Source organism: Phyllobates terribilis, unplaced genomic scaffold, assembly GCF_046119375.1.
Source record: "Phyllobates terribilis strain yellow unplaced genomic scaffold, ASM4611937v1 Scaffold_277__1_contigs__length_2500907, whole genome shotgun sequence".
NCBI lineage: Eukaryota > Metazoa > Chordata > Amphibia > Anura > Dendrobatidae > Phyllobates > Phyllobates terribilis.
The window spans coordinates 1,378,027-1,400,961 of record NW_027363037.1 but is presented as its reverse complement, the minus strand read 5'-3'; positions in this window follow the sequence as shown (position 1 = coordinate 1,400,961).

Below are 22,935 nucleotides of genomic sequence, written 5' to 3'. Positions count from 1 at the left end.
TTAAACTTGCGTTTGAACATTGGCATCATTTCTTGGAAAGTGCTAAATTTCCTGTTCAGGTTTTCACAGATCATAAGAATTTGATCTATCTGGATGCTGCCAAACGCTTGAATGCCCGTCAAGCTAGGTGGGCACTTTTTTTTTCTCGGTTTAATTTTTCTGTTACCTATATCCCTGGTACTAGGAATGTTAAAGCCGATGCTTTATCTTTCAGCTTTTCCCCCATGGTTGGTACCGAGGAGGAGGAGAGCATTTTACAGGAAGGAGTTGTGGTAGCAGCATTAGACTCTGTTTTGGAAGAAGGGATTCTGAAAGCCCAAGAGGATGCCCCATCTAACACTCCTCATGGGAGATTGTTTGTGCCTAGAACCTCTAGGAGAGATTTGTTTGTGGGGTATCATGAGTCTCGGTTGGCAGGTCATCCAGGAATTTCTGGGACTAAGAGACTTATCAGTCGCAGTTTTTGGTGGCCCGGGTGGCAGAAGGAAGTCATCAAGTGGGTGCGTCAGTGTACGGTGTGTGGTAGGTCAAAGGCTTCCCATACCCCTGCTGCGGGGTTGCTTTGACCTCTGGAGGTTCCTAGTGCGCCTTGGACGCATTTGGCAATGGATTTTATTACTGACCTTCCTGTGTCCGAGGGTTTCACTGACATCTGGGTGGTCGTGGACCGTTTTAGCAAGATGTGTCATTTGGTTCCATTCATTAAGCTACCCTGCGCTAAGACACTCGCTAAGGCGTTTGTTAAGGAAATTGTCAGGCACCATGGCGTTCCCACCAACATTGTTTCTGATAGGAGACCTCAGTTTGTGGCTCGCTTTTGGCGTGCTTTTTGTGACAGGTTGGGAGTCCATTTGTCATTTTCGTCTGGTTATCATCCTGAGTCTAATGGACAGACTGAAAGAAAGAACCAGGATGTGGAACAGTTTTTGCGTTGATTTGTGGCAGACAATCAAGAGGGGTGGTCTGAGTTTCTGCCACTCGCAGAATTTGCTCTTAACAACCATACATCCTCCTCTGCTGGGTGTTCTTTTTTTGTTGTACTGGGAGACATCCGTCTTTTGGTTCGTTCTCCAAATTGCGGTCGGCGGTGCCGGAGGAGTAGAATTTTTCCGGTGACTTGGAGAGAGTTTGGACTAATGTACGTTGTAACCTTCAAGAGGCTAACAAAAAGTCCAAGAAGTATTTTAACAGGAAATGTAAAGAGGTTTTGTTTACTGTGGGTGACATGGTTTGGTTGTCCTCAAAGAATCTGCGATTGAGGATTTCCTCTAAAAAATTGGGTCCGAAGTTTGTGGGGCCTTTTAAGGTGCTTCAGGTGGTTAACCAGTCTGCTGTTAGGTTGGAGGTTCCCTCCTCCTGGAAGATTAATCCTGTGTTTCATGTTTCCTTGTTGAAAAAGGCTGATGTATCGGATAGGGAGGCCACTGTCACAGTTCCTCCGGTGGTGGAAGACGGCGAATATGAAATTTCTCGTATCCTGAATTCCAGAGAGCATAGAGGGAGATTGCAGTATCTCGTCGCTTGGAAAGGTTTCGGTCCCGAGGAATAACTCCTGGGTTAAGGCGGATGATGTCTCTGCCCCTAGACTTGTCAGAGCTTTCCACAGGAGATTTCCAGATAGGCCTGGGCCTGGAGGATCCGGAGGATCCTCATAAAAGAGGGGGTACTGTTAGAACCCTCCTGTTTGTTTTTGTTTCTATCTTGTGTTTTGCGGTCACGTGACCATCTTCCTATTTATTCCAGCTCCACCCTTCTGGCCTTGCTAGACTTCAGTGTTGTTTAGACTGTCTTTCTAGCCAGGTGCTTTTGTGCCTATCTATCTCTAGTTTGCTTGGTCCTCTGGACCTCTAGTACTTTTGTCAGTTTTTCTTTTGCTCTGCAAAAACTTCTGTTAGGAGGTGTCCCATTTTTGTCCCAGTCCTTAGTTCTTTTAGGGACCCCTTCCTTTCTCTATAGGTCTCCGTTCAGACTAGCCGAGGACGAAGGCGGGTCTGTTCACAAGGAACAGGTTGCCTGCTACAACGTAGGGACTCAGCTTAGTCTTACTGTGGGGACAGCTCTCCCCTTCTTTCCCTAGTTTATGTTGCAGATCATAATAATCTTGGATCTACTCATACTTAACAGACAGAACCTTCAGTGTTTCTCACTCACACACCACCTCCTCATCTCGCATCCTATCTGTCAGTGTTCCCCAAGGTTAAGTCATAGGACCCCTGCTCTTCTCCATCTACACCTTCGGCCTGGGACAGCTCATAGAGTCCCACGGCTTTCAGTATCATCTCTATGCTAACGACACACAGATTTACCTCTCTGGACCTGATATCACCTCCTTACTAACCAGAACCCCAAAATGTCTGTTCGCTATCTCATCCTTCTTCTCTGCTAGATTTCTAAAACTTAACATGGATAAAACAGAATTCATCATCTTTCCCCCATTTCACTCAGCCTCCCCATCTGACCTATCCATCAAAATCAATGGCTGTCCACTTTCCCCAGTCCCACAAGCTCGCTGCATCAGAGTAACCCTGGACTCTAACCTCTCCTTCAAGCCACATATCAAAGCCCTTTCCTCCTCCTGCCGACTCCAACTCAAAAACATGGATCCGCTTATTCCTCAACCATGAATCTGCAAAAACACTAGTGCACGCCCTCATCATCTCCCGCCTCGACTACTACAACCTCCTGCGCTGTGGCCTCCCCGCTAACACTCCCGTACCCCTCCAATCTATCCTAAACTCTGCTGCCCGACTAATCCACCTGCCTTCCGCCTACTCCCCGGCCTCTCCTCTCTGTCAAATGCTTCACTGACTCCCCATTGCCCAGAGACTCCAGTTCAAAACCCTAACCGTGGCATACCAAGCCATCCACTACCTGTCTCCTCCATACATCTGTGACCTAGTCTCCCGGTACACACCTACACGCAACCTACGATCCTCACAAGATCTCCTTCTCTACTCCCCTCTTATCGTTTCTTCTCACAATTGCATACAAGATTTCTCCCGTGCACCCCCCCTACTCTAGAACTCTCTACCCCAAAACATCAGACTCTCGCCTACCGTGGAAACCTTCTAAAGGAACCTGAAAACCCACCTCTTCCGAAAAGCCTACAACCTGCAGTAATCATTGCTCCACCACACCGCTGCATGACCAGCTCTACCCTCACCTACTGTATCCTCACCCATCCCTTGAAGATTGTGAGACATCGCAGGTAGGGTTCTCTCTCCTCCAGTACCAGTTTGCCATTGCGTTTTTGTTCAAGATTTTTGCAATTGTGTTTGCTATGTATACCCCCTTTTTCACATGTAAAGCACCATGGAATAAATGGAGCTAGAATAATAAATAATAATAATAAAGTGCCACACACAGTGTCCTGGTATCTCATCCATGCTCTTTCTATTTTATCTTTCATTTGCAGAGATATTAGCAATGAAAGTATTTGGCGCCTAATGAGTTAAAAAAAATTAAGTCCAAGTAGATGTTATCAGAGTTTTCACTGGGGGTGCGAAATTCTTCTCCCTGCATGATGCTGACCAATTATAAGCAGACGACAACACTGAAAAGAAAGATGATCACATCCCCACCATAGCTTAGAGCAGATTTCTCAGTGTCTAAGATGTAAGGATACAGACCTGGTCTCCTGGGCTAACCTCCTGCATGATTAGAGCACACAACTGACTAATACCTTTCAGTTAAGGTCTCTGTGGGTGAAGGGGCAGCACAAGAGAGTTTAGTTGTGCAACATTACAAACCTTTCTAACAGCTTTCCTCCTCTTATGGCACTCTCACCTCTGCTGTTCTGCGCCTATCCCAAACTGCCTGTTCAGAAATGAGAGCACAGTGTCAGTATCACACTTAGATCCGTTGTGCTCAACTTGTACTCATTCTGCAGTGAGATTAGAGCAGACTGTCATTGCATTTCACCATAGAAGTAACCCAGAACACACTGCTCCTGTGTGAGGTGTAATAACAGCCTAATATCACTGCAGAAAGAATACAAGTTGCTTGAGCACAGAAGACATAAGTGTGATACTGGCACACTCCATAATCAGGAGAGTCAATAAAAGGGTTTGTAATGTGACACAGAGAAACTCAGCTGTGCGGCTCCTTCCTTGTCTAAGAGCTGTTACCTCTGCTTTCTAATCATGCAGAAGGTTAGACCAGGAGATCAGGACTCTCCATCATTACACTAGGTTCCCACGATGAGCTTTTGGTGAGTTTTTGATGTTGCAGAATTTCTGCACCCATTAAGATAGGTTACTTGCATTATTTCTAAAATATGCAGCGTAAAAACTCACTAAAAACTCATAGTGAGAACGTAGCTTTATACCCTAAGAAACCAGCTTTGAGCTATGGTGGGGGCGTGTTCTTCTTTTCTTTGAGTGTTGCTGCTTGCTTATGTAGCACCCTGAGGATTCGGCTGCTACAGGGGTATTGCACCTCAACCCAGAGGTGTGATATTCCACTCCCGGGTAAGGATGGAGAGTGGAACTGAGCTCAGATAGACTGCATGCACTACATACATCCCATTCCAGAGGAGCAGGCCGACGGTACTCCCACTTAGAAATGTGCAGGTACAACCGAGCCTGTTCCTGGCTGGAGTGGGAGGGGGGTGGTACATCCCATGTAGTGTAGGGGCAGATAGGGGGAGCAGTCTGGGTAGTGATAGGAGCTCATTGGGTGCTGGTCACCTGAGCTCACACATAGAGGGATATATAAGGAGGGCCAGCTTAGATCAGGGTCAGACGCTGAGAACAAGTCAGTTGGAGAGAGAGAAGGAAACAGCAGCCCTGGAGAGAGAGAGAGGAGAAAGAAAGAGAAAGACCCAGAGGGGGAAGACTGAAGGGACCCAAGAACCCAAATTAGAGCACCGGGTGAGGAGTCAGCAAGAGGGTACCGGAACCCAAGCTGGTGGGGGCAAAAACAATCCCCAGCCAGAGACCGGAGACCGTGGGCAGTGTCTGTCACGGTCACCTACCACATTCACCCCGAAGGCACACCACGTGAAGGGTCAGGGAACCCAGGGCCAAGGGTGTCCCAAAAGAAGGCCCGAGGGAGCTGGACCTAGGTGAATCACTGGTGGGGACGGCTGAAGAAAGGACAGAGGGAGAGCTCAGGGCCACGCTCCGGACTTGTTTGGGGGTTGACCGGATCCAGGACCTGGTGGACGCAGCACGGCTCGGGTGGTCACTAGCAGCTGGAGTGACCAGTACAACATCAGCAGTAAGTAAACACCCTTAACTGCACAACCCGAGTCTGTCTTCATTGCCGGCTGCACTGCACCACCACAACCCCCATCCTCTGCGCCTGTCCCCTCTGAGGCTATACCCCTCCCGTTGGGGGTTATCCCACCAAGCTGCACATCCACCATCAGCCTCAGCGGACCCTGCTGCAGCGGCGGCCACAGTGACCGCATCACAACGGGTGGCGTAGTCGACACAAAAGAACTTTAGTAACATCTGTAAAGCTGCCACATAACACTTAGCTTGACGCCCTGGGCACGGGACCGGGTCACAGCCGCTCGGAGACTACAACCCCCCCCCCATCTGATCCGGTGCCGGGTATTCCCCTCAAAAAGGAATATGTCCCAGGGGGTGCGTCAACTTTGGCGTAGTCGGCAGGATTACGTGCCCGCAACACCCGGGTACTGCGTGCCTGAAGAAAAGTGCAAGTTTACCTCAGAAAGAAGTCTCCCGCTGGTTCCGGAGGGTCCACGCCATCGGACTCCATCACCAGTCGTTTCCCGCCGATTGTCCGCCATTTCCAGCTTGTTCCCGCCATCTGCAGAGTTTCCCGCCACTGGGCGACGCTTCCCGCCAAAACCGCAGATTTCCCGCCTTGGAAGAGCAGCGGACGCCATTATGGGCGTGCCAAAGGAGGGCAGGAGGCCACCTCCCATCGTGGGCCAGGACAGAAAATGGCGCCAAAAGTGGAAACCGCCCCCACCAACAGAGACTGTGATGCTGGAGGTGTCTGTCAGCGTGAAAGAACTCCCCCTGGAGCTGACAGTCACCGAGTTGCCCCGGGACCGCCCTCGAGGTGGGAGGAGACGAAAGAGGAGAGAAAAGATGGGTGTCGCTTGGAGCAGTCTGGAGCGAGCGCACCCGGAGGCAAGAGGTCTAACAAGGAGTAGCGGAGGAGCTCACCCGGAGATGGAAAGAGAGCAGAACAGCACCGGCCCGCTGGCCAGGAGTCTGCTAGAGACCGAGGAAGGAGGGCAGAGCAGCACCGGCCCGCTGGCCAGGAGCCTGCCGGAAGCAGAGCAGAGCAGCACCGACCCGATGGTCAGGAGCCTGCTAGAGTCCACAACCCCGCTAGGTCTAGCGGAGATCCTAGCGCAGCTCCCCCGAGACCGGGAGTGTGCACAAACAGCCCTGGAGGGCCTCGCACGGAGGATGGCCCGGGTACAGCGGGAGATACTGGCGGAGTGGAGCCGGGAGATGGCTCAGCACGCAGAGACCAGTCAGCGGAGCACGCTACCCTGGAAGAGGAAGCAGACCGCCTCTGAGGATGGCGCAGGAGGACCCAAGGCCGGAGACGGCGCCGAGGAGGGAGCCGAACGCATGGAGGCAGGTAAAGGGGACGCCTATACCCCAAGCCGTGACACCGCTCACCTGCCCCAGCTCCCCGTCGCAGAGCCCGAAAGTCCCCCTGCTGTGCCCGTAACCGCCAGGTCACCGCCATGGACTAGGCCCCGACCGGAAGCCGCCGCAGCGACCCCTGTGACGTCACGCGCCCCGACCCGGAGCGTGACAAAGCAGGAAGTACCACCAGCCTGGTCGCAAGGCCTAGTACCTCCGGGCGCCGCACCACCAACAGCGCCCCCTACCTCCGCGGAGCCTCCGGCCTGGCCGCAAGGCCAGGTAGCCCAGGGCGCCGCCGTCCTAACGGTGCCCTTCACCTTCCAGGTGCCCCAGGCCTGGCCGCAAGGCCTGGGCAACCCGGGCGCCACCACCACCGCGCCCGCGCCCGCAATACCTAGGGTGCCACACCTGGGGGAGGACCTCTTCGGCCAGCTCACATTGCCGGACGGGCGGCCCGTCATCTGGCCCGAAGGGTACCCTGAGCTGGAGCGGCAGCAAAGACTAGGGCCCTTGTGTGAGCCCCTAATCCCGGCTCCGAAGCCCGTGGCTCGGGTCTCGCCTCCTCTAGCAGAAGCCCAATTCGTGTGGGACCCCACGGGAGAAGATTTGATGGGGTTCACCGGAGAAACTCAGGCAGCCGCAGCTGAACGTACAGAGTGTTGCCGTCAACAGCTGGCAGAGTTTAAGAGAGAACGGGAGGAGAGGCGGGTCAGAGAACAACAGGCCCAAATCCAGAGCGCGGAGCAGAAGAGCCAGACTAGGAGGAACCCCCGTGCAGCGCATTGTCCCCGCACCATCGGGACAGTGATAAAGTTCAACCCGCAGCATGGGTGGGGCTTTATTCGGGACCGTAACAACCGCGGTGACGTTTTTGTGACTCGCAGAGACGTCGAGTCCCACCTGCCGGAAGGTCACAAAGGCCGTGACCTCTACGTCGGAGACGAGGTCACTTTCACCCGGCACAAGTGTGCCAAAGGACCTTACGCCCTCCACGTACACCGCCTGACGGAGGAGGAGTTGCGGTGCGAGGAGGAGGAGCAAGAGGACCCGGACGGGTCTGAAGTAACAACCAGCTATAAGCAAAGAGCAGGAGGAAGACGCCGTTGAGTGCGGCAGAGCAGGTGTTGTAAATAGTTACCCAATCAGGGTATAAAGGAACTGGAACTGTTGTTGCTGCTAAAATAGTCCCCGTTGGGACCAGTGAACTGTTTTACCCGTTAACCCCTTCATCCTACAGGCTGAGGACTGTGAGCAGCCATTCCCTTCCCTCTACCTGGCCGAGGACTGAGAGCGGCCAACTTCCAACTTCCCTGTATATAGTTGCGCGTCCTAAAGCGCCCCCTACCGGTTTTATAAGAAAACCAGATTTTCTAAGAGACTGTCGCACTTTTCCCGGACACACGTTGCACAGTGTCCGGAGGAGGAACCAGAGACAAGAGAAGTCTACGAGAAAGTTTTATGCTAATATATGTTGTTTTATATGTTTTATATGTTTATGAAAAAAAAAAATTTGTATGTTTTGGTGTTTTTGTCTTTACAGCCCGAGGACGTGCTGTGGTTTACCAGGGGGGAATGTAGCACCCTGAGGATTCGGCTGCTACAGGGGTATTGCACCTCAACCCAGAGGTGTGATATTCCACTCCCGGGTAAGGATGGAGAGTGGAACTGAGCTCAGATAGACTGCATGCACTACATACATCCCATTCCAGAGGAGCAGGCCGACGGTACTCCCACTTAGAAATGTGCAGGTACAACCGAGCCTGTTCCTGGCTGGAGTGGGAGGGGGGTGGTACATCCCATGTAGTGTAGGGGCAGATAGGGGGAGCAGTCTGGGTAGTGATAGGAGCTCATTGGGTGCTGGTCACCTGAGCTCACACATAGAGGGATATATAAGGAGGGCCAGCTTAGATCAGGGTCAGACGCTGAGAACAAGTCAGTTGGAGAGAGAGAAGGAAACAGCAGCCCTGGAGAGAGAGAGAGGAGAAAGAAAGAGAAAGACCCAGAGGGGGAAGACTGAAGGGACCCAAGAACCCAAATTAGAGCACCGGGTGAGGAGTCAGCAAGAGGGTACCGGAACCCAAGCTGGTGGGGGCAAAAACAATCCCCAGCCAGAGACCGGAGACCGTGGGCAGTGTCTGTCACGGTCACCTACCACATTCACCCCGAAGGCACACCACGTGAAGGGTCAGGGAACCCAGGGCCAAGGGTGTCCCAAAAGAAGGCCCGAGGGAGCTGGACCTAGGTGAATCACTGGTGGGGACGGCTGAAGAAAGGACAGAGGGAGAGCTCAGGGCCACGCTCCGGACTTGTTTGGGGGTTGACCGGATCCAGGACCTGGTGGACGCAGCACGGCTCGGGTGGTCACTAGCAGCTGGAGTGACCAGTACAACATCAGCAGTAAGTAAACACCCTTAACTGCACAACCCGAGTCTGTCTTCATTGCCGGCTGCACTGCACCACCACAACCCCCATCCTCTGCGCCTGTCCCCTCTGAGGCTATACCCCTCCCGTTGGGGGTTATCCCACCAAGCTGCACATCCACCATCAGCCTCAGCGGACCCTGCTGCAGCGGCGGCCACAGTGACCGCATCACAACGGGTGGCGTAGTCGACACAAAAGAACTTTAGTAACATCTGTAAAGCTGCCACATAACACTTAGCTTGACGCCCTGGGCACGGGACCGGGTCACAGCCGCTCGGAGACTACAACCCCCCCCCATCTGATCCGGTGCCGGGTATTCCCCTCAAAAAGGAATATGTCCCAGGGGGTGCGTCACTTATGATTGGTCAGCATCATACAGGAGAAATCTGCAGCATATTTAAGGATTTCTCACAAGCCTCATTCGGGTAAGGCTGAGTGCCCACGTAGCGTTTTTCAAGCGTTTATGCTGCGGAATTTCCGCAGCATAAACGCTTGTGAAACGCTAGGTAATCCGCACCCCATGGTCCCCAAGGGGATTCCGCATGTTCTATGCACATGCTGCGGATTTTTCCGCAGCGTTTATGCTGCGTACAAAAATCCGCAGCATGTCATTTAATTTTGCAGAAGCGCAGCGGAACTCCCGCCATTGACTTGCATTGAGACGCATAGAAACCGCGACTGTACATTTTTACAAGCGGCTTCTATGCGTCTCTATGTGCGGATGGTACCCAGTTCTGGAGGAGAGGAGACTCTCATCCAGACCTGGGTACCATTGTACCTGTAAAAAAAGAATAAAAAAGCAAATAAAGTTTATATTCACCTGTCCGGCGGCTTCTCTCTGAATGCCGGCATCGCTTGAGGACCTGCGGTGATGTCACAGTCATGTGACCGCAGGCCCTTCACCGCTCTGTCTCGCGATATGCCGGCATCCAGGAACCAGACAGGAACGAGCGCTGCAGCCACGTCGGGCATCAGGGGTGAGTATAGCTTTATTTGTTTTCATTTTTACGGTTCACACTATATAAATCCATGCTGTTTGCATGGATTTATACAGTGTGACCTAGTTGTCAAGCACTTTCCAAGTGATGCTAAAATCGCCTGGAAAGTGCTTGTCAATCTGCATGCAGAAACGCATGTGAATCCGCATGTATTCTGCAGGAAAAACGCATGCACAATCTGCATGTACAATCTGCATGCGTTTTTTCTGCCAGGGAGATGCAGAAATGCTGCAGTAATTTTCTGCTCCATTTCTGCATTGTGGGCACATAGCCTAAATGCAAAAAGGTAAATAAAATTACCAAAATCTCCACAACAAAAGTGTAGCTCTACCTACAGCGTATTCACACCCAGACTATAAGATTATGGCCGGTCTCTGGGTGGGTGTTTTTTTTACACAGTAGTCAGAACCTACAACATTGTGGTGCCGTGCATTACATGGGCTATACTAAGGGAGCGCCTGTCAGCATAGAGCGAATACGTCCATATACCGAGCAGCAGAAAGTGTAAGAGAAGAACTATAGAAGGATGGACCATAGTGGAGCATTCCGGACTGGAGCAACATAAGGAGCCAGAAGGCTTCCCCCCGGTATTCCATGCTATGTGCTCCTTATAAAGAGACATCTCTCCATAGACCCCTCTGTGAAGACCACCCCCTTATCCAGATGATACATTCTCACTTCCACCATATATAATGCAGACTGGCCATCTTATTTTTTTTCAGTAAATCACCAATTTTGGGTCGTCAGCTGTAAAAGAAGAAATGCTTTACACCAGTGCTGGGAACCTATGGCAGCGTGCAGAGGGGGCAGCAGAGCCCTCCTGGGGGGCACCATGGCCGCAGCACTAGCGCTACTGGATCGGGCCGGCGGGGAGAACTCTGAGCCGCCGAGTGCCGGCACCAGCTCCGCTACTGCAGCTAGATGTGCGATCTCTCTCGGACGGAAACACATCGAGCTCAAGTGTATTGAAGCGCAAGAACTTTCCAGGCCCGTGCGCTGCAATACACGCTGCCGGCCAATCAGAGGCCAGCGGCTGCCGGCCAATCAGAGGCCAGCATGACGTCGGCCGGTCAATCAGAGGCCAGCATGAATTCGGCCGGACAATCAGAGGCTAGCGGCTTCCGGACAATCAGAAGCGGCTGCCGGCCAATCAGAGGCCAGCATGACGTCGACCGGTCAATCAGAGGTCAGCGTCTGCCGGCCAATCAGACGCCAGCATGACGTCAGCCGGCCAATCAGAGGCCAGCGGCTTCCTTCCAATCAGAGGCCAGCATGAATTCGGCCGGCCAATCAGAGGCCTGCGGCTTCTGGCCAATCAGAGACCAGCATGACGTTGGCCGGCCAATCAGAGGCTAGCGACTTCCGGACAATCAGAAGCGGCTGCCGGCAAATCAGAGGCCAGCATGACGTCGGCTGGCCAATCAGAGGCCAGCGGCCGCTGGCCTCTGATTGGCCGGCAGCATGTACTGCAGCACGGACCTGGCTAGTACGTGCGCGGCAATACACTTCAGCTAGATGTGCCGACTACAGGAGAGGACGCTGCGCGGGAGAAGAAGGTGAGGAGGAGGGTTTATTATGTTTTTTTTTTTTTTTAATATGGGATGCACAATGGCTGGGGGGGAGAGGGAGCATATATACCAGGATTGAGGGGAGGGCCAGCATATATACCAGGATTGAGGGGAGGGCCAGCATATATACCAGGATTGAGGGGAGGACCAGCATATATACCAGGATTGAGGGGAGGGCCAGCATATATACCAGGATTGAGGGGAGGGCCAGCATATATACCAGGATTGAGGGGAGGGCCAGCATATATACCAGGATTGAGGGGAGGGCCAGCATATATACCAGGAATGAGGAGAGGGCCAGCATATATACCAGGATTGAGGGGAGGGCCAGCATATATACCAGGATTGAGGGGAGGGCCAGCATATATACCAGGATTGAGGGGAGGGCCAGCATATATACCAGGATTGAGGAGGGGAGCATATATACCAGGATTGAGGGGAGGGCTAGCATATATACCAGGATTGAGGGGAGGGCCAGCATATATACGAGGATTGAGGGGGGGCCAGCATATATACCAGGATTGAGCGGAGGGCCAGCATATATACCAGGATTGAGGAGAGGGCCAGCATATACACCAGGATTGAGGGGAGGGCCAGCATATACACCAGGATTGAGGGGAGGGCCAGCATATATACCAGGATTGAGGGGAGGGCCAGCATATATACCAGGATTGAGGGGAGGGCCAGCATATATACCAGGATTGAGGGGAGGGCAGCATATATACCAGGATTGAGGGGAGGGCCAGCATTTATACCAGGATTGAGGGGAGGGCCAGCATATATACCAGGATTGAGGGGAGGGCCAGCATATATAGCAGGATTGAAGGGAGGGCCAGCATATATACCAGGATTGAGGGGGGCAGCATATATACCAGGATTGAGGGGAGGGGCAGCATATATACCAGGATTGAGGGGAGGGCCAGCATATATACCAGGATTGAGGGGAGGGCCAGCATATATACCAGGATTGAGGGGAGGGCCAGCATATATACCAGGATTGAGGGGAGGGCCAGCATATATACCAGGATTGAGGGGAGGGCCAGCATATATGCCAGGATTGAGGGGAGGGCCAGCATATATACCAGGATTGAGGGGAGGGCCAGCATATATACCAGGATTGAGGGGAGGGCCAGCATATATACTAGGATTGAGGGGAGGGCCAGCATATATACCAGGATTGTGGGGAGGGCCGGCATATATACCAGGATTGAGGGGAGGGCCGGCATATATACCAGGATTGAGGGGAGGGCCTGCATATATACCAGGATTGAGGGGAGGGCCAGCATATATACCAGGATTGAGGGGAGGGCCGGCATATATACCAGGATTGAGGGGAAGGCCTGCATATATACTAGGATTGAGGGGAGGGCCGGCATATATACTAGGATTGAGGGGAGGGCCGGCATATATACCAGGATTGAGGGGAGGGCCGGCATATATACCAGGATTGAGGGGAGGGCCTGCATATATACCAGGATTGACGGGAGGGCCAGCATATATACCAGGATTGAGGGGAGGGCCAGCACATATACCAGGATTGAGGGGGGGGCCAGCATATATACCAGGATTGAGGGGGGGGCAACATATATATCAGGATTGAGGGGAGGGCCAGCATATATACCAGGATTGAGGGGAGGGCCAGCATATATACCAGGATTGAGGGGGGGGCCAGCATATATACCAGGATTGAGGGGGGGGCAACATATATACCAGGATTGAGGGGAGGGCCAGTATATATACCAGGATGTGGGTGAGCACATTCTTTATTTCTGCAGTCTCTTACCCCTGCTCCTGTTTGTGGCTGCTCTATGCTGCCCTCGTCTGCTCTTTGTATCAGTTGTTTGTATCAGTAAAACCTCAATATTTAGGATAAATTGCCGTGTTGGCACTTGGCGATAAATAAGTGGGTTTTGGATTGCAGTTTGGGCACTCGGTCTCTAAAAGATTCGCCATCACTGTTTTAAACCAATCAATGTGCAAATATCAACATTTTTGAGAAAATACAATACATTTGATCAGATGTCAAAAAATATTCCAGAAAAAAAAAATTGTGATCAGAAATCATAAAGAAAAATTAACTCTTTAATACCATTTTTACAAAAAATACATTGTAAAAAAAAGAAGTGTAATTTTCTACAGTACAATATTTATTTCTATTTTTCTCAAATGAATTTTCATTTTAGGCCCCCAAAAATTGAAAATCAATGTAAAAAGTGTATTTTAATACAATAAAAAAAAATCAGGGTAATTGTTCAGTTGTATTGCCAGTTTTACAGCACGACCCGTAGCGATTTACGATCCCACAGGCCGATGAGCTACAATCTTCCTGAGAAAGGATTCATCAATGTATCAGATGCTTTCTTGCATGTTTCTACATGGAGCAATACACATATGTTCCATGTTCCTTCCTCTAAGAAACCTTCAATGAACCCTGATAGGATCTACAGAGAATAGACAAGACGTCCTTTACAGTGTTACACACTTACTCGATACTCAGTCTAATTTCATCATTCATTTTACTTTCTGCTTATAAATGCATTCATTAAAATAATGAATATCTGCATTGAGGACAGTAGAAGAACTAGTTTGTGTTTGTTCATCAAGATGCATTATCTTGGTCTCGTCTTGGCACTGTTAACTGTTGGTAGGTAGGCAGAGTACTGGAGAGGTTGCTCCCGTCGTTCAGAGAGTTGCTCCGGTGCGGTGTTCTGTTGGTAGACTGACCGCTTTGTTGGTTTGCTATCAGGTGGTGAATCATATCGGTTATGAGATTGAGTTTATGATCCATTTGAGTTACCTACAAATATATAAAAAAAAAATTCAAACAAAGAGAATAGCATAGATACAGACCACACTCCATACACATTTCACACTACCCATGAGCGCTGCCTGATATTGTAGCTTATCCCTAACCAAATCAATGGGGCACTGAGTTGCAATACCAGACACACCCCATGGACAAGAGAGGCACAGTTTTGGGGAGAAATAAAGTAGATAGATCCTTTAATGCAATATTGGTTAGCCATTTAGACATTGTTGTTTTAATTGAAAACTAGAGTTGGTGCGATTCGTTTCGCAGCACTGGGTCCATCAGCCACGTCAGTAATCTTTGGATGCTGGACAGGAGCCTCAAGACCTGCCTTCTACCTTCCAAGATTCCCTGCTTCTCTTCGGATTAGCTGCATCTTTATGGTTACAGCATGATGCATATGTGACATTGCATCAGGCCGGCTAATCAGTAGAACAGCTGTGGATGCCGGGATGTAGGAGGTGGTTCTCAGGGCTCCGATGCAGCCGTCACAGATTATGGATGTGGCTGATGGACTGGGTCCTGCGAATTGACTCGCACCAACTCTATTGGAAACCTTTGTCAGATTGAACTACTTAATGAACTCAGAAAGAGCTTTCTGTCCACATCCATGAAAGTAGTAGCCAACACTTAAAGGGGTTTTCTACTACTCGGACATCTCCTTCTCCATATATATATTTTTGCCCTCAGTAAAATAATAACACCTATACTCCCTTCCAGTGTTCCAGCAGTGTCGGCATTGGCTCTCCTTGGGATCACGTGACATTGTTATGTCAAGTGATCCCTGCTGCCAATCAGCGCTGGCTTCACTCTTCCTGCCTCCAGTTATAGCACATACCTGTACATCCGGAGGAAGTAAGAGCAGCAACATCTCTCACTTCCTCTGGATGTATGCAAGTTGGCCAAAGGCGGGGAGAGTAAAGTCAGCACTGATTGCCCCTAGGAATCATGAGACATAATGTCATGCTGTCACGCAAGGTGTGGGAAAGACTAAGTGCAACACAAAGGGAAAACGGAAAGGGAACCCAGACTAGGGAAAGTGGGGAGTGGAGAACTCCTAGGCTGATCTAGTGTCACCCTGTCTCCACTAATGTCCCTTTATTGGTTCTTCACCAATCGCCGCACGCATACCTCAGCCTGTCTATCCCTGGCATTAGGCTCAGGCTAGGGAACAGAAAGGATGAGCACTAGTTGATCCCCACTGAACACTAAAGACAACAAGGGGGGACAAACAAGGGAAAATCGCTTAGCTTTACTCGACTCCAGACAAATGCGCACACGTTCTCTAGCACCAGAGAGATAGAAGTACTGCTCTTGCTCAAGCCTTCACAAGGGGCAATGAATATCGCTGGCACCTCCCTCTGGCTCACAACAGGTATTTATACATCCAGGCCAGGGTGTTAATTAGCCCGAGGAAGCTAGCCCCTGGGTCCTAGAGATACATATTCTAAGAAGTTGTCTGTAAGGCCAAATGAAGAGATCTCCTGCAACCAACTGCAGGATGACTGTCTGTCACTTCTGACACACCCATGACACACGCAATCCCCAGGAGAGCCAGTGCAGACACCGCTGGAATAGTGCTGGCACTGGAGGTGAGTATAGGTGTTATTATTTTACTGGGGGACACACATATGGATTGAGATGTAGTTGTCTGAGTAATGGAAAACCCCTTTAAGCCTCCATACACAATAGACTAAGCTAATAGTCTAAGGGGACATCCAGACTCTTTCCTGACAGATGAGGTCAGAGGAGGTAAAATTCAAACTGCCTGACCCTTAATGCCCGACCCTTTTGTTATTCAGGTGATAAGCTACTGCCAGAGCCGTTTGGCAGTGATTTTCATAGTTCTCCACTTTGAAAACACATGAACATTTAACTAAGACAAACCTTCTCGTGTATGAGAGTTGGGAGAGGTAGTGGACAGCCGAACCAGCAATCAACGTTCAGTTATTGTGTGTGGCCCCCTTAACTTGTGTGTGCAAGTCACAGATGACCACAGGTATTTAGACTCTTTGCAGTGTATGAGCAGCGCTGTAGAATTGGTGTCTGGATGCACCATTATGTATTTTACACTTTTTCAGAGAGTGAGGAATCTTCTGTATGTAGTATGTGGTAATTGTCTGTATATCCTGTACTCCATGTGTGTATGTGTAAGTAGTAGCTGTGCATAATATAAATATATATGGTTTTATCTTATTTTCTTACCTTGTCCTCGACACGGTTCAATCTTGACCCAATTGTATTAGAGCCTCGATCTTTCACTTTATCTGGAAATAAATAAAAGTAAAAAAAAGTCATTTTTAAATTTACTATTAGAAATTAGCATTTTTTTGGGTCCACTGGCATTCAACCAAATTTGTGAAACTGTTTACGATTTACAGTTCAGAGAATATAACATGAGAAACGATTTACCTATTCTTCCACAAAGCGATGAAATATGGCATCCTTATTCTGGACAACCTCTTAAAAAAAGGCTTTCCCATTGTTACAAATGACGGCATGTTGCTTGGATTTGCTATCATATGGTGTCAGATTATTACCATTACTATTGTTAATTTCTCTAAAACATAGCATTTATTCCATTTCATAGTGGTAGGATGTGGAATCTATCCAGAAAGAAACAGCGGGGGCTTCCCCAATGACTGGTCCAGTCTGTAGAGAAAGGAAAAAAATCACTGGTGTAATCAAAAAGTATTTTTATTGAAGAGAAATTCCTCCTAAAACTTGCAAACTGTCTCTTCCAGTGCAACCTATTAGAAGTAGCAATCCTAAAAGTCAATATCAACCTTTTAACAAGCCTTGCCACATGATTTAGGATAAATGGCAAACTAGAATCTCAATTTGCAGCCATGGTGTTTCGGGGTGTTGCCCCTCAGCAGTGCAAAGCATGAGATCTGATTTAGCTGTGTGAGAGACTTCAGAAGGAAAAACTTTACCCCTTAGGTCCTAGTGAGGAGAGTGAAATGCCAGAATAAGGAGGCTTATAAACCATGCAATGGCTCCCCGGGGAGCTTACGAGCCTCCTTACACTGGCATTTTTTAGACAAATCATCTTACTTTTCATCTAAGGATTCAATTTTCTTCCTTTTTTTCTATTACTTTATCACTGTTGATGACTACCACTGATTTGCTATAGCAATGAGATGTGCACATATATACATATATACAGTTGAAACCAGAAGTTTACATACACTATATAAAAAGACACATATGCATGTTTTTCTCAATATGTGACATGAAATAAGAATAAACCTTTCCCGTTTTAGGTCAATTAGGATTACCATAATTTTTAATATTTGCCAAATGTTAGAATAATAAGAAAGATAATGTTTTAACCACTTCGCACCAGAGCCTGTTTTTGCCTTCGTGACCGGGCCAATTTTTTCAATTCTGACCACTGTCACTTTATGAAGTAATTACTCTGGAACGCTTCAACGGATTCCCCTGATTCTGAGACTGTTTTTTCATGACATATTGTACTTCATGATAGTGGTAAAATTTCTTTGATATCACTTGCGTTTATTTGTGAAAAAATCGGAAATTTGGCGAAAATTTTGAAAATTTTGCAATTTTCAAACTTTGAATTTTCATGCCCTTAAATCAGAGAGATATGTCACACAAAATAGTTAATAAATAACATTTCCCACATGTCTACTTTACATCAGCACAATTTTGGAACCAAAATTTTTTTTTTTTGTTAGGGAGCTATAAGGGTTAAAAGTTGACCAGCGATTTCTCATTTTTCCAACAAAATTTACAAAAACATTCTTTTAGGGACCATATCATATTTGAAGTCACTTTGAGGGGTCTTTATGACAGAAAATACCCAAAAGTGACACCATTCTAAAAACTGCACCCCTCAAGGTGCTCAAAACCACATTCAAGAACTTTATTAACCCTTCAGGTGCTTCACAGGAATTTTTGGAATGTGGAAGAAAAAAATTAACATTTAACTTTTTTCACAAAAATGTTACTTTAGACCTAATTTTTTTTATTTTCACAGGGGTAACAGGAAAAAATGGACCCCAAAATTTTTTGTGCAATTTCTCTTGAGCGCGCTGATACCCCATATGTGAGGGAAAACCACTGTTTGGGCGCACAGCAGGTCTCGGAAGGGAAGGAGCGCCATTAGACTTTTTGAATGTAAAATTTGTCTGAATAATTAGCAGACGCCATGTTGCGTTTGGAGAGCTCCTGATGTTCCTAAACAGTGGAAACCCCCCACAAGTGACACCATTTTGGAAACTAGACCCCTTAAGGAACATATCTAGATGTGTGGTGAGCACCTTGAACCCCAAGGTGCTTCACAGAAGTTTATAATATTGAGCTGTAAAAATAAAATTTCCCACAAAAACGTTTTATATCCCTTAATTTTGCATTATCATAAGGGTAATAGGATAAATTGCACCATGAAATTTATTGTGCAGTTTCTCCTGAACACGTCGATACCCCATATGTGGAGGCAAACCACTGTTTGGGCGCACGGCAGGGTTTGAAAGGGAAGGAGCTCCATTTGACTTTTTGAATGTAAAATTTGTTTGAATAATTAGTGGACGCCATGTTGCATTTGGGGAGCCCCTGATGTGCCTAAACAGTGGAAATCCCCCACAAGTGACACCATTTTGGATACTAGACCCCTTAGGGAACTTATCTAGATGTGTGGTGAGCACCTTGAACCCCAAGGTGCTTCACAGAAGTTTATAATATTGAGCTGTAAAAATAAAATTTTCACATTTTTCCCACAAAACCGTTTTTCATCCCTTTAATTTTGCATTATCATAAGGGTAATAGGAAAAATTGCACCATGAAATTTGTTGTGCAATTTCTCCTGAACACGCCGATACCCCATATGTGGAGGCAAATTACTGTTTGGGCGCATGGCAGGGTTTGAAAGGGAAGGAGCGCCATTTGACTTTTTGAATGGAAAATTTGTTTGAATAATTAGCAGACGCTATGTCGCATTTGGTGAGTCCCTAATGTGCCTAAACAGTGGAAACCCCCCACAAGTGCCACCATTTTGGAAACTAGACCCCTTAGGAAACTTATCTAGATGTGTGGTGAGCACCTTGCACCCCCAGCTGCTTCACAGAAGTTTATAATATTGAGCCGTAAAAATACAATTTTCACATTTTTCCCACAAAAAATGTTTTTCATTCCCTAATTTTGTATTATCATAAGGGTAACAGGATAAATTGCACCATGAAATTTGTTGTGCAATTTCTCCTGAGTACGCCGATACCCCATTTGTGGGGGAAAACCACTGCTTTGGTGTACGGCAGGGTTCGGAACAGAAAGGAGCGCTATGTTGGCTGGGATAGGTGGCAGACACCATGTCACATTTGAAGAGTCGCTGACATGCCTAAACAGCAGAAACCCCCACAAGTGACCCCATTTTGTAAACTACATCTCTCAAGGAATTCATCTAGGGAAGTAGTGAGTATTTTTTTAATTTTTAAATTTATACCATTGGGCAGTGAAAAAAGCATAATTATATTTTTACCACAAAAAAATGTTTTACCCTCAGATTTTACATTTTCACACAGGGCAATGGGTAAAAATGGTGCCGAAATGTGTCACACAATTACTTCTAAAAGTGGCAATACCCCATATGTGGCTGTATCGTACCACTCAGCCATACGGTGAGATCTGGGGGGGGACGGAGTGCTATTTGACAATTGGAGAACAAATTATTGTAGAATAGGCATTTGAATTTGGGAGCACAACATTTTCTGAATTTCTTTTGGGGGGCAAGGACCATTTCGCTTTTCCAGAGCCTTTCTGCTACCAGTAACTTGGAAGTCCCTTATAATTTTAACAGATGACGGACCTGAGTGGGGACTAGCTTTTTTGAGGACTGAGTTGAAACTTTTATTTGGAACATTTTACGTAACATTTATCCGGCGCTCTAGGCTGAGCACTTACATCGAGGTTTCCATCTAAATTTCCAAGTGATTTCCTGCAGGATCCATTCAGTGTAATGAGGCAGCAGAGTTACTCTGGACTCCGTCTGGCCTCTGTTTAGCGGTGTCCTTTTTTTCAAAAGTGCACAAAACTGTGGCCAACCGCACTTTTATGCACGCCTAAAACAAATGACACCGTGGGATCACAGGCCAGACGGCATCCACAGTGGCCTATATCTGCCTCATTAGAGGGAATCTTCCGTCATGGGTTTTGTCTGAATCACGTATTTCAGAGATTTACACGGAAACTCTTGTGTAAGCGCTCAGCGCAGAGCGCAGGATAAATGTGAGCAGAGCCTTACTGCGATCTTTGGGAGACATAATAAACAAATCAGTAGCAGGTGAAGAATTGGTTTTATTTATTTTTTACGCCGTTCCTCTTGTGATATAACTGATTAGATTACTTTATTCTTCGGGTCGGTGTGATTACAGTGATACCAGAATCCTATCGGGTTTTTATGATTGACAGCTGTCACACACTAAAAGACGCTTTTTTTTTGCAAAATCTAGTTTTTGCATCACCATATTTTGAGAGCTATAATTTTTCCATATTTCGGCCGACAGAGTCATGTGACGGCTTGTTTTTTGCGGGACGAGTTGACATTTTTATTGGTACCATTTTTGGGTACGTGACATTTTTTGATCGCTTTCTATTCCGTTTTTTGGGAGGTAAAATTAACAAAAACCAACAATTCAGGAATTGTTTTTTGAGGGTTTTTTTTTATGCCGTTCTGCGTGTGGTAAAAGTGATCAGGCAGTGTTATTCTTCGGGTCAGTACGTTTACAGCGATACTACACTTACTGTGTTTTTTTATTTTTTGGCGCTTTTACACAATAAAACAATTTTATAGAAAAAAATATTTTTTTTGCATTGCTTTATTCTGTGCGCTATAACTTTTTTATTTTTCGGCTGATGGAGCTGTATGGCGGCTTTTTTTTTGCGGAACAAGGTGACGTTTTTATTTCTATTTTGCTTTTTGATCGCATTTTTTTCCACTTTTTGTTTGGCGATATGATGAAAAAGCATATTTTTTTGCCCCGTTTTTTATTTATTTTTATTACGGTGTGCACAGAAGGAGTTAATTAGTGTGACACTTTTATAGCTTGGGTTGTTTCGGACGCGGCGATACCAAATATGTGTACTTTTTTTGGTTTTGTAAAAATATATGGATTTATTGGTTTAATATTTTATTTATTTATTTTTATTTATTTTGTGATTTTTTTTTAACAGTTTAAAAACTTTTTTTTAAACTTTTTTTTACATTTTTACTTAGTCCCTGCATGGGTCATTAATTTGTATTTTTCTAATCACTGATCTCATGTAATATAATAGACATGTATTACATTACATGAGATCTTTGCTGACTGTTTCACACCGTGTCTCCTGCCAGGCTTCAGCTGCAGGCTGAGCCAGGCAGGACACCATATATGGCAGATCTGGAGGCGGTCATGTGACCTCCAGCTGCCATAGCTACCCCAGGTCCTGGAAGGTATCAGGGGTCGTCGGAGAGGTAAGTAAGACGACCCCCTCTCCTCTGTCTATCTTCTATATGCCGCGATCACTATAGATCGCGGCATATAGAACATAGCAAAGGGTTAACATCACTGGGACCTGATCCAATCAGGTCCCAATGATGTCCCCTGTCAGAGCTAACGCTCTGCACCGGAATCGCAGCGCTTGCAGGACCCTGGGGGTCCTGAGCGCTGCGAGACCACCCACCGTTTTTAAACGTCGGCGCTGCACAGAGCCCAGCAAGCGCCGACGTTTATCTACAGTGGGCGGTCGGGAACCGGTTAAATAATTTGCCTGCTCCAGTGGTTTTGGGGTTACCTTGGTTAAAATTGCACAATCCTGTACTGGACTGGTCTACCAATGAAATTAAGTCTTGGAGTCCTAAGTGTTATGATAGATGTTGTAACGGTCGCATTGCTGCTGTGGAAAGAGGGGAATTACCTGTACCTATTCAGGATTTTTGGAAGGTTTTTTCAGAGGAGGAGTTGCAAGTTTTGCCTCCTCATAGGGACTATGGTTGTACTATTGAGTTTGTCCCTGGAGCAACTCTTCCCAAGAGTCGCTTATTTAATCTTACTATCCCTGAGAGAAAGGCCTTGGAGGAATACATACAGACAAGCTTGGCCGCCGGTCACATTAGACCTTCTAAGTCACCTGTGACTGTTGGATTTTTTTTTGGAAAAAAAAAGGACGGCGGTTTACGTCCATGTCTGGACTTTCGCGAAATTAATAAAATTACAGTACGCAATTCCTACCCACTGCCATTAATTCCTGACTTGTTCAACCAGTTAGTGGGGGCCAAGTGGTTCTCTAAGATTGATCTCCGGGGGGCATACAATTTGTTACGTATGAAGGAAGGTGATGAGTGGAAAACTGCTTTTAACACTCCAGTGGGTCATTTTGAGAATCTGGTTATGCCCTTTGGTCTTACCAACGCACCAGCGTTTTTTCAGAACCTTATTAATGACATCCTAAGACCGTTGATTGGTAAGAATGTGGTGGTGTATTTGGATGACATTTTGATTTTTGCGCCGGATCTGGAGTCTCATTGGCAGAGCGTACGTGAGGTATTGCAGTTGTTAAGC